Here is a 12,475-nt window from a genome sequence, read left to right as displayed (position 1 = left end):
ATTTCCTTACCTTTCTCAAGCACAGGGAAACATTTTTAACTGTAGGTAGAACAACAGCATGAGAGTTTCTGCTGTGAGGCAGGTTTAAACTGAAAACGCATTGATAATGTGAGATTTGCAAGAGTTCTCACAGCCGAACGCAAAGCCAAGTCAGAGGAGCTGCGTTGTGTGCTCCGGCGCAGCTCTCAGAGGAGCTGGAATTCAGGTCAGAGCAGAAGTCCTTACACTGCAGTAATCTTCTCTCATTAGAGAAGAAAACCAGAATTCAGCCGGACAAATGAGCTAAAATCAGAAGAATCTTGAACAAACATCTCAAGCATTAATCATTCATGTAGAAAGAAGAAGAAAATCATCAAAATAATTGAGCAATTGGAGACAAATGCCACGATGCCTTGTGTTGCCAAAACCTCATCATTGGAAATGTATACGTCTGATTTCCAGGTTTATTAATGAAACAAAAAGGCATCTACAATAGATAAATAATACATCATATGGAATTCACACAGTCTATTTATAATGGAGATCAGTGACACCTATCAACTCGTATTAAATCACATCACGCATATTTTGCCTAGTCTGCACTTTGTCAATCTCTGCTTCCTATTCCATTGCTGTAGTAGCTGCAGTTAACGAAAAAGTAGCGCACACACCGGTTGAAAGAAGTGATTTAACCCCTCCGAAAGAACGTTTAAAAGACCAGCAAAGATCAGCCGTATTTTTAGGCTGTAAAGCTCATAGCGCTGTACCACCTTCTACTTTTCAGAGACGTGCAGCGAATGAGTCCTGGTGGTGCAGCGGCACAGCAGGTATTTAGCGTAGAGGTCAGCAAGCCAGAATTAAGGTCATACAGTGAATCACGGCCACAGAGTGACCAGTGGCAGGTTTGGGACCAGAACTGGGGTACCCAACCTCCTGAGCTGTAAAACTGCGTGATCCTCCATCCCTGACCTGCGTCCCGGTGAACAGAACCAGGGGATGAAGGGGGTTCTTTGAGAATAAAGTTGATTTTTGAGTTCCTACAAACATCACCACTAAAACATAACTTGGGTTTAGAAACATCCTTCAAAAACCAGTATAAATAAGTTATTTTGCAGAAGAATTATTTACCATAAGAAGAGATAGAAATTTATAAATCAGTTGAGAGATCTGTAGGGGAAAAGTTATTAGTTACGTAATGAGAAATGGGGTCTAAGGAAGCTGAAAAACCTGGATTTTGCATGCAGCTTTTAAAATATAATTAGTGATCTAACATAAATAGACGTCACTGGCTGTAGTAATGTCTGTGGCAAATAAATAACAGTTGAACACAATAAAACTCCCTGTAATGTACTCCGTTGTAATATTGATGGCAGCATATGGCAAACATCTGACAGCTGTTAAACAGATGTGGCAATTAGCAAACCTTATGGTCATGCTGTTAAGATTATTATGCAACACGTTCTCCAGTAAAATTAGATGACTTCCTACTTTCTGTAGCTTTACACATGTGGAGTGCTAGTCTAATGTCCCATTTAGGCAATATTGTTAGCTAACGTCTCCTAACCCATATTTTTTAAGTTGATGCCTCATAGAAGATTTAGAGAAATCCAGAATTTAAACAAGAACAATATCAATTCAGCTGTGTAGCAGATACTTCAATTATAATAGCTAATGGACAAATTGAGAGATAAAAAGACTTTTCTCTCATGTTGAAATTCAATGAACAGTTTTCAATTAGGCTCTGAGTATAAAAGGGAAAAAAGAAAGATACTTTTCCTTGATGTTAACATTGCGGGAGAAGATGAGAGTAACTTCGCTTTTTCATTATACAGAAGAGGTGCATATAATGATGCATATTTAAATTATAAATCAGGTCACTATCTGCCAAATGAAAGCAATATCAATTAGAGCTAAGGTGGATCAGGCTTTAAAACTCCTTATATTTAATGACAAAAGTATGACTGTTACCCTCACCCAGCCAACAAAGGGATAATTTAAGGCAGTAAGAAATCAAAGAGTGATGTCACAAAAATAAGCCCTCACAGCTTTTTGGGTAGTATTATTATAATTAATAGACTTCCAATGACTTTTTTTTCGCAGGTTATGGGCTTTCACAAAAGCATTTATTGCAGGCATAAAATATAAAACTCTAAAGAGTGGGTTTGACTAAGGTTGACTTGAGGGTCCTTAGCCTTTCTACTACAGTAATTCCTGTAAAATAATAGTTTCATTTATAGCTCAATTTATAACGTTGAATTTATGCCAGTTCATCTGATATCAATCATGATAATAGCATGATCTATTGTATGTCACTTGTGCTAATGCAAATTAAATATCATTACATTACAAAAAAGCCCTATGTTAAAATAACATTAAGTGTGTAACTTTAACCAAAAAAAAAAAATTAAGGATGAATTAGCAATTTGGGGTGAGCATATATACAGATAATAAATGTAAAACCATGCATATCTTTTATATAAAATTATATACATGCTTGAAAAGGAAAAGCTAAGCAAAATATAAAATTGATTAAGGCTTGAGTAGCAAGATTAACACTGATTTTCCCCCTGTCATTGTAGTTAAGGTCGAATAGCAAGCAGTTTATTATCTTTCTTTTTAACCACTGTGGTTTTCAGTCTCTTTGACACATGAGTATTAGGAATCAGGGTTTTAAGAACCCTTCCGATCTGCAAATATAGTCCTTTGAATACCCCTGTGTCTTTATAAATTACCTACTTACACACTTAGCGTTGTATATGCGCGTTTGGGTATAGAGCTATCCAATTCACATGTCAATTGAAATTATTTGTAAGTACAGCTAGATAATATAGGTCTGAGATTAAAGTGCACCCAAAGATTTTTTTTTAAAATTGTAAAAAAATTGTTTTCTTCTTTTTATTTTTACGATTGAATGTCACTAAAGCCTGTGCTCGTTCTTACTTGCAAAAGTGGCAGGACACCTTGTCTGCATTACGTAAGATACGTTCTATGCGTGATTGCGGGAAGTTTTCTACATAAAACGTGAGAATAGCTGAAATATTTCTGAAAACCTTCCTGCTAGAATTCTTCTGCAGTTTTAGGTGGAGTGAGTGTTTATCAGCCATGTCTCTGAGTGTTAGGCATGGTTTACACAGGTTAAAACACCTACCATGGATTGTCTGCATTTTCTTCTTGAAACGAGGAGTGAGATCACTTTGCTCGAAAATGTTGGTTGTGAATTCTCCTGGCCTGGAAGTTGTGCAGATCCTGTTACGTTATTAGATTTTTAAAAGCTGCTTGCAATGACAAAGTTCTGCCCGTCCTCTCGCAGCAGGACGTGTGGCAGCCCGTGCCGTGGTTCCAGCAAAGCTCCTGCAGCCATTATTGTGATTACTGCGCGGCGGTTGTGCGTTCCTCCCTTTCGCTGTAACGACCGAGCGTTTGGCAGTCGTTAGCGTGCCCGCCTGTGTATCGCTGGGCGTTACAGCGTCAGGAAATGCTATCGCTTTCCCTCGCCAACAGGGAAATGGAGCGCACCGAAAGCAAAGTGCCCACGAACCTCCCAAATCCCCGGGGAGCGCAGCGTTCCCCTCTTCCTTCTGGGAACCTTCATGGGAAAAAAGCAAGTGAGTTTTCAAGGTGGCTGCTCCAGTTCGGCTGGGATTGGCTCATGTTTTAACGCGACGCCGTTCTCTCTTTCCCGATACCTGGAAGGAAGGAAAGATGAAGCAGTCCTTGCAGTACGCTCGCGGCACCGCGTGTTTGGGTTCGGCATCTCTGGGCAATGCTTTTCCCAGTGACCGCGCTCCTTGTGGGTGTGTGGAGGAAACTCAGGAGATCGAACCTAGCCAGAGGCTTTGCACATCTTCCGTTGCACAACCGACCGCTCTCCGAAGGCGTATTCATTATTTCAAGTTTTTCCTCCCTCACGTGGCGGCGATGCTTGTTTCAGAAGCAGAACTGACGCTCTTCACCGTTCGTCGCTACAGATGTTAGAGGTATTCTTTAATGTTGGAAGGAAACACAGACCTCCTAATGGAGATCTTGGCAGCTAAGTGAAAGGAAAATAGATTGTTTTAAAATATATTTATAGTTCTTTTAACATATATATGCTCTGACAGTGATTTGGGGGTTTAAAATGTCTATTATTAAATTGGTTTTAAAATCTCTGTGTATAAAGTCTGATAGGCTTCTTCTGTTACCTACTTTACATTTTAAAATGCCGGGCTTTCAATTGCGTCGGAACACACTTCAGCCTGCTTTCATGTACGTTTTGAAAATTTTATCCCAAGTTGAAATAAACTTAGTGCTTGTGCGGAATTTAACTCTTTGCCACAAGATGAAGCCAAGCGTTTAACAGCTTTCAAAAAGGTCTTAGATGTTCATTTACATTTATAGATGAGTAATTTTAAGTCTGTCTGTCCACAACGTAACAATTCTTCAGATGATAAGGCGACCAGTAAACGATACGCACGTGTACTCTTGCACTTGGTCTATACATCTGCTTAACTCTAAAGGAGGGAGCAAATCTCTGCTCACGTTACGGAAGTTCAAACATGCGGACATCCCTGCGGGCTGGGCATACAGTTATGAAGAAACTTTTATTCCAGTTTCTGCCCCATGCAAGAAGCTTCATATTAGATAGTGAGAGAAAAACCCAGTTGCGAGACTTTCCTTGCGGCTTCCCCTCTAACATCAGGTACTGGCTGGTGTCAGGGACAATGAACCTGAACCAGGAGGGAATCTGGTTCCTGGTGGGAATTCTGCAGGGGTGACATACTGAAACGATACCTTAGAAAGTGCAAAGTTTCACTTTCCAGAGGAGGCTGACACACCGAATCAAACCCTTCTAGAGGCATCCTATATTTTTTCCATTAATTATTCAACCTGCAAATAATTTATTAAGTGAATGTAACCCCCTTTTTCTATTCTTAGATTGCCCCTGAGCATTTTTTAGTTTTCTCTTTGAAATTACTAACTGAGTACTTTTTAGGAATAATCCTTAGGACCAGATTGTCCACAAAGCTCAAGTGTTCACGTCTGCCTGCGCTGCACGCGAGGGGCCTCTGCGCGGTTGTGTAGGTGTGGCGGGTCTGGGGGTTTGCCTCTAACTCAGACACCTCGAGAAGGGGCGAGGAGAGCTGGCAGAGCTGCATCACACCTAGTTCTCTACCACAGACTACCCTTTAACAGCTCTAAACTTGCAAGACGATCCAGCAGCAGAGGCAGACGTGAGCTATGGTGGCCCGGTAGACGGCTGGTTGAGTGCCTTCCCTTCCGTTCACGCCAGGGGAGCGCTGGGAATCCCGCCCTGGGTGTGCAAATGGATGCAAACCGCTCACTGAGGGTATTTGACCTGAAACAGGAGCAGAAGACATCCTTTGCAATAACCTCCTTGAAACGCTGCATTGCTGTAGATGAAACCCAGGGCTTATGGCACTGAAAATGCCACGAAACATGGCAATAGCCACCTGACAGTGCTCATCGTCCTATTTGACAAGAGGATCAGGAACACGCCTTGAAGCAGTCAGTAGAAAACTCAAGAGGTAGCAGCAAATGAGCAACCGTCCAAAACTCCTAGGGAGGTCATAGATACGTATTTCCTCAGGTTTTGTGTTTGGTTGGTAGAAGCAGCGAATGTACTCACAACTAATTCCGTTCATTGGGAAATAAGAACAGAAAGAAAATGGAATGGAAAAGAGCAGCATCAAAAGTGCCAGCACCAGGAAGAGATAAAACCAAATCAGTATTCAAATTACATGCATGTCTCAATTTTGCTTTGTTATTGTGTCACTATTTTGAAAAGCCCAAATTATGCTCATAAAAACTTAAGCTATCCATACATATGTATGAAAGTATTCAGCTTCAGCAGGGTTGAGACAGACAAATCTGGTAGTAGGTTTCTTTTCAGGTTGTGAGAAGCAAATAATAATCAAGTGTAGTTGAGTTGTGTGAGATATTGGAGTCCTGGAACCACCTCCTTTGTCTTGTTCTTCTCCAAGAGGCAAGGACGAGTATGAATGTATTTCGCTGTCCCATCTGGGGGCTCATTCCAGTTTTCAGTGAAGATAGTGGCAAATTGTCACTGAGTTCAAAGCATGGGACTGGAGTCTTTGTTAATGTCCTGCTACAACGAGTCATGCTTGCCCACAGTACATAACGTACGTTCCTCAGGAATTTGAAGACTGAGCGGTCCCTGTAGGATGGCTTTTGCAGATGAGACATTGCACACATGCTGCATTGTAACGTGAGGCCCTGGCACAGGGTGCCCAGAGAAGCTGTGGCTGCCCCTGGCTCCCTGGCAGTGTTCAAGGCCAGGTTGGATGGGGCTTTGGGCAACCTGGGCTAGTGGAGGGGGTCCCTGCCCATGGCAGGGGGTGGCACTGGGTGGGCTCTTCCAACTCAAACCAGTCTGGGCCTCTATGATTTTGTAAGGTATGACATAAACCCCATCTCACATTATCTAGTATGTCTGGGGTCTACTGGATGACTCTGGGTGCAGATTTCTCAGAGCCACGGCCTCCAGTCGTCACCTCATTTAGGACGGCTCATACTATCCTCCCTTCTTCAGACCAGAACTTGAGTTGCGTTAACAGGGATTTAACAGATCTGAGTAGATCTGGCAAGTTTAATCAGTGTAATTCTCTTTAAGGCTATAAAATTTGTAACCAGAGATTCAACACTGTCATATTTGTTCATTAAAAGGTATTTTAGGGAAATTAGCTCTTTAAAACATTCTTCATATATGTGTTGATCTTACCTGAGACATAATTGTCTTCCAAAAAGCGATGCCCCTCGCAGAGCAGTTGAAGAGCCTCCTTCCATGCCAGAGCACAGGGATGGGCCACCCCCTTCTCCTCAGAAGCCGTTCCAACATCTCGGTGTTCTCTTCTCTAGACCTTCAGCGTACAGAACAGATGTGTCACATCATCTTTGAAGTATGTCATTCGCGTCGTTTTACCCCAGGCGTTTGCCAACAGAGTGGGTATCGGGGGAACGCTGTTCTATGCTGTGCTCGTTCGTCCCATAGTTCCCATTTACGTATGATCGTTGTGATCGTACTACAGGGTCTGAGAATCCATCTGCACCATGACTTTCCCTTACTGCGCAGGTAAAAATCTGTGCTCATAAATTGGTTACAGATCAGTTCTCGTAGCATAATTTCTTATCAGCACTACACCCCTCGCAAAGACTAGTTAGAATTCCTTGGTATTTCCTTTATCTTTATTACGTCTAGGACTTGACTCTTTTGCCTGATACAACTTCTGCTCAGTGAGTAACATTTTTATCTATTTTTGTTTTATTTTTGTGTGCTAGTATGCAGGACGCTGAGTCACAGATCAAGATCTCACCGAGCTGTGCAAACACAGATCATGCAGACAGTGCCTGCCCCGGAGAGCAATATTTTAGAAGGGATTTTATAAGAACAGAATTAAAGTTTACCGAAAGGCCCGAGAAGGCAGCCCATTTATACACCTCCAGCAATCACATTTTGGCAGCGTACTCCTGAGACGTCCGTACGTTTGCAGGACTTCCTCGCTGTGATGGAGAGCGCGGATAATGAGGGACACGTCTGCTCACCTTTGACTAGAAAGCGCGAGGATATAATAAGACGATAATAATATTTAGCAATTCTGTAGCTATTTACAACTTCCAAGGGCTATGAGCCACTCACTGGTTCATCCTCACCGCAGCCCAGCGAGGAAGGCGAGTTACCTCCACCACGTGCATCTTCCTGGCAAGGCGGGACTGCCCTGCGGTCTGTCATCCGGCACGTGCGCCACAGCGGAACAGATCTCGCCTTGGAGAGAGGGGCGTTTTTTTCCCTTTTTTATTAGGATGTTCACCTTAAACTTCTCATTCCATAAAAACGGGAAAAGGTTATTCACATGGAAACATAAGAGACTAAAATATGGGCTGAAATGTGCCTGTTTCAAGTATTTATGTTGATAAGAAAAAATAATGGGAGCATATGCTACAGAAAATAAAAAGTAAGGAACAAGATGCAGATTAAGACGACTAGAAATAATATGTCAGTGATACCCATGTCACCAAAACCTAGAAGACTGATGATCTGTATGACTGAGGGGAAGCAAGTGGGTGGTGAGAGCAGAAAAGGGCTGTCAACCATGAAGATAATGTTACAGGGACCCACGCTTCAGATTTTCAAAGCCGAGTAAAGAAGTCGCACAGTGAAATTAGTAGAATTTGCATGTGTCTCAAGTCAAAATTGCATGTGGGGAGAGATTTCACATCAAACACAGTATGACACGGAGTATTCACAGCGAACAGCATCAAGTAGAGGTGACAGATGCTGAAGGCAGCTGGTGAGCAAATACCCAAATCCAGATGTCGTTGCCGTTTTCTCTTCCCACTCGAACTGACCGGATGAATTCACAGAATCACAGCATCGACTCGTAACGGAGGGTGCGAGTCTGTCCCCCCAATCTGCTTTAACAGAAGCAAAAGAAAAACAGAAAAGATAGTGGAGATGCTGACTCTCCCAGCTTGTCCACCTTCACTTCAACTCCGTTCTTACAACATTGCCACTTGTAAAATACATTCTGTGACGTGGCTGATAGTAAACGTGGGTAAGTGGAGTTCATCTGCTTCTAATTTGACCGCTATAGTGTCACGTATTGTAAATGTCGAACAGATGCTTGTGCCTATGATTTTATTTGTCTCTGCATCAGGACGCCTGGGTCTCCTCTTCCTACGAACACCTTACGGGTCTTCTCCACGCCGTGGCAAAGGATTCACAGCTTCGCGCTCGTCTTGCTGGTTCCTTCAGGAGATCCGTTTCTGTTGAAACTGCCAAGAGAAGTTGCCCAGTGTTGGAAAGCTGGAGCAACGTCAGTTTGAGGGCTTTGAGTCTAGTTCGTACAATTCAAGGAAAATCAGCAGGAGTTTGTAAAACCAGTAACAAGTTTATCAAATGAATACATTTGACTGCTTTCCCTAACTTTTATAGCTGACTTGTCTTCGACTGCAGCCCCCAGTTTTGATTAGAGACTTAGAGTATAAATATTCAATAATAACAACCATAATAAAAATGTGTAACCTAGCTCCACCCCTTCCTTCAGGAAAATTTTATTCCACTGAATGATTGCAAAGTAGCCCCAATTTTAAGCACCTCTGCTTCAATCTTCAGTATATTTCTCAGGAAGATTAGAATATTCTCCCCTGTTCTGTGATGAATTAACTGCGTTTGGTCGTATTTTTTGAGGGGGGCAGGGGGAATTACCATATCGCTATATGCACAAGAGATCAAATGTATGATTAAAAATATTTATAATACTGATGTGGAAAAGAATGATATGTTAAACAGATAAGCATATAATAATGCATGTCTTACCCATAAAATTTAATTTATCCCTTGGGCAGGGCATAAACTTTGCTCAAGAACAACATGTTTTCCATCTATAGATTGCAGAGCTAAACTGCTTAATTTTACAGCAAATTGATCACTGCTGTAATATTTCAGGAGCAAAATGATCCTCAACAGTCAGTTCAGTTTCAAAAGCCAAAATTTATAGTTCTGCTTCTGATTTAGTGATAAGGTTTTTTAACATATTGGGCATTTCATCACTTTCTATCGGGAGTCAGCGTTGAACCAACAAAGAAATATTTTTTGAAATCAACAACAACAACAACAATAATAAAAAAAAAGGACCATAAATAATACACATCCAACTGACAGAAGAGTTTAATATTCCCTTCAGACTGGTAGGAAATTACTCAGGTTCCCGTCCTTGTAAACATGTGTCCCGGCCCGTGCGGGAGACGCGCTGTGCCGCCGCAGGGGCGCAGAGCCCACCGGCCTTCCTGCCGCCGAGGAAACGGTGTCGCTTCTCTTCCCAAGTGGCTAAACTTCATTTTACCCAATGCAAATAAAATCCGGTAGATCTAAAGTTATTTGACACTTTTGATATGTTTAAAATAAATGTAGAGAGATTTAATGGTGTGAAAGTTCATGACTCAGTAAAGATTGCTCCCTAGCTGGGGTCTTAGGATAGACACCTATAAAATCAAATTATTATAATCACAGGAGTCATGAGAGAAAAGCAGGCCCTGCTGAGCTCCAGTCGCTGAGTTTTTGCATTCATTATACTTCTCCCAGTTATGAAACAAAGGGACAAGGTAGGCTGAAATCTCAAAAGGTTTTATCGAGTCATTCTTTGCAGCAGCATTTTGTGATTACTACAGTGAATTTTTAGAAAGCCGATTCGCGTGCCAAGAGAAGGGGGAAGAGACACGGCTTCCTCCTTACCTCAATGCGGTAGTAAACGCACGTTTTGGAACAATAACCCCCAAAATTATGGACACTGGAAAAATAAAAGTAAAGGCACGGATTACGTTTGTGACGCTTATCAGAGAGCGATGCTCTGGAGTAAGTTACCGAGACAGATATCTAACGTAAAGCCATGATGCGTGATGCAAAGGTCAGATTTTAAACGGCTGGCTCCCACTGCCTCACGTTGTGTCTGGTTTAGGAGAGAAATGGCCTTAAAAGTCCTTCTTAAACGTCCACATGTCCCCCATCCATTTGGATACCTAATCAGCAGTGCCGTGTGGTGAGATTTGGTGGGTGGCACATACTGACGCGCAGGAGCACACCTATGTGGCTGGTTTATAATCAAGAAGATAATTCCCCAAAGCCGCTGTTGCCTTCGTGCCTTTGTCTGCCCGCCGCCCTGGGACGCGCTGCATGGAGACGCGGTGGTGAGGTCATTTGCTTGGGCCCGACGTTTCTTTGGAGGCTTAAAGGGTACAATGTCTCCGTGCACCGTGCGGAGTGTGATGGTGTGTTTTTCATGTTTGTGCTTCGTAATAAAAACAAGAGAAAGGAAAGGATCAAATGCCAACATTTTTTTTTGGTGAGGAAAACAATAATTATGGGTGCATATTTCACCTGCAATTATTTACAACTGGAGTTTAGATCAGGGAGATGTCTAAATCCTTGATGGAAGCTCACAGTCGGCAGTGCAGACGCTTTGTCTGGCCCCGGTCTGTTTGGCTGGATGGGATTATGCTGGGGAAGGAGGTGCTGAGCACTCTGGCTCCCTTCAAAAACCGAGGCGAGAGATTTCGGCTGCGGGCTCAACTGATTTAACTGCGCACGTTCTTCTTCAGTCGTTACGTCCCTTAGCTGGCCGAGCACGCGAACCCTCCCCACGGTTTGTGTTAAGCACTTACGCAGATAACTTAGAAACAGGGTTCACATCCTCAACTTGTGCAGTTTTACTGAGAACAGCGGATGAAAGGTGATTTATGTTAGCCAATATTTCAAAGGGATTTTCTAGGGCTCAAAATTCAGCTTTGGAAATACATGCAAGAGTTCTAATGGAAGAATGCACTAGAGGTTGTCAATCTTCTTTTAATTACAGAGTTAAGTATAGGAAATCCTTTACCAATCAGTTGCAATTAAAGAAGAACTGTCTGTGGACAATTTAGTGGATTTGTTTTACTTTGCGTCATCTTTCTCAGGTGGTTTTCACATAAAATCCCTTCTGCAGGTTTTAAGTTTGACGATTGTGCTTGAAGACCCGATCAGCTCTCCTGCAACTGGGTGCTACAGAAATGGATAGTAACGGACAGCCCGAGCGTGAACGAGTGTAAAATCTGGGCTGCGTCCAAACTGACTCCATGTCCAGGCGCGCAGGATTGCCCATTTACAGGCAGCCTCACAAAAACCGTGAACACATTGGTGGTCATAAATCACGTACTGTAATTCTGCTTGCCAATGAATGGCCAGCAAAATATTTTAATGAATGTTTGCACTCGTAATGACTGTGTCTGCACCCAGATCTCAAGGTGAACGTCAGGTGAACTTGCTGCGTATCGAGCCCACGCTTTGAAATACAAGATACGGAGCGAGTCCAGACTCCTGTGAAAATGGGTTCACGTTTGCGCAGTGGGTTCATGGCCCTTAAGCACAGCTTGCAGCGAAGCAGAGCGCAGCTTTAAGTGCCATCCCAAACCTGGCTTCCCAGCAGAGGCGTTTTCTGCCCGTTCCGACCGCAGCAAGCGCAGCGTCGGCTCCCCGTCCCCTTGCGTGCCTTCCTCGGGTTCTTGGGTTCCCTCCCGTGCTCTCCTCGCGTGACGGGCTCGCACTCTCCGCCTCCGTTGTTATTCCCCCTAAACTTGCTTTGTTACCTGCTCTGTCTCCTGTGTCATCAAAGCCCGACTCCGTACCGCCCGCCAATTAGCCCTCGTCTGTCAGCACGTTCACAGCACCCCGAGGAGTGACGGGGAGCGGCAGCGCACGGAAGAGCCGTCGGATGCGCAGCTCTGGGTCCTTGCCCTTCCTCGCGCGGTGGTAGCGTGGGGCTTAGGTTTCCTGGAGACAAAACTTTCGGGAAGCGGCAGAAGCCGTTGGTAACAACTGAAATCCGATGACTGAAAAGAGAAGCTGTTTCGAAATTAACAGCGAAGTGCACAGAACCTTCCCGCGTTTGAAGCAGGCTGTTAGGAATATGGCCCTCCTCTGTAGGCAGAGTGAAAAAGCCCGACACAG

The 12,475-nt window shown here is 43.3% G+C and overlaps 1 long non-coding RNA gene across 1 annotated transcript in view; it reads left to right on the top strand.

Annotated features, from left to right (window-relative positions):
* The window catches only part of LOC129214331 (uncharacterized), a 26,973-nt gene extending 14,498 nt beyond the window's left edge, over nucleotides 1-12,475 (top strand). Inside the window, exon 2 of the long non-coding RNA XR_008579671.1 lies at nucleotides 7,276-12,475. This is a non-coding gene — a long non-coding RNA (uncharacterized LOC129214331). The remainder of the gene's footprint in view (nucleotides 1-7,275) is intronic.

This window comes from Grus americana, chromosome 17, assembly GCF_028858705.1.
Source record: "Grus americana isolate bGruAme1 chromosome 17, bGruAme1.mat, whole genome shotgun sequence".
NCBI classification, from domain to species: domain Eukaryota; kingdom Metazoa; phylum Chordata; class Aves; order Gruiformes; family Gruidae; genus Grus; species Grus americana.
This window is presented reverse-complemented; position numbering and strand designations above follow the sequence as displayed.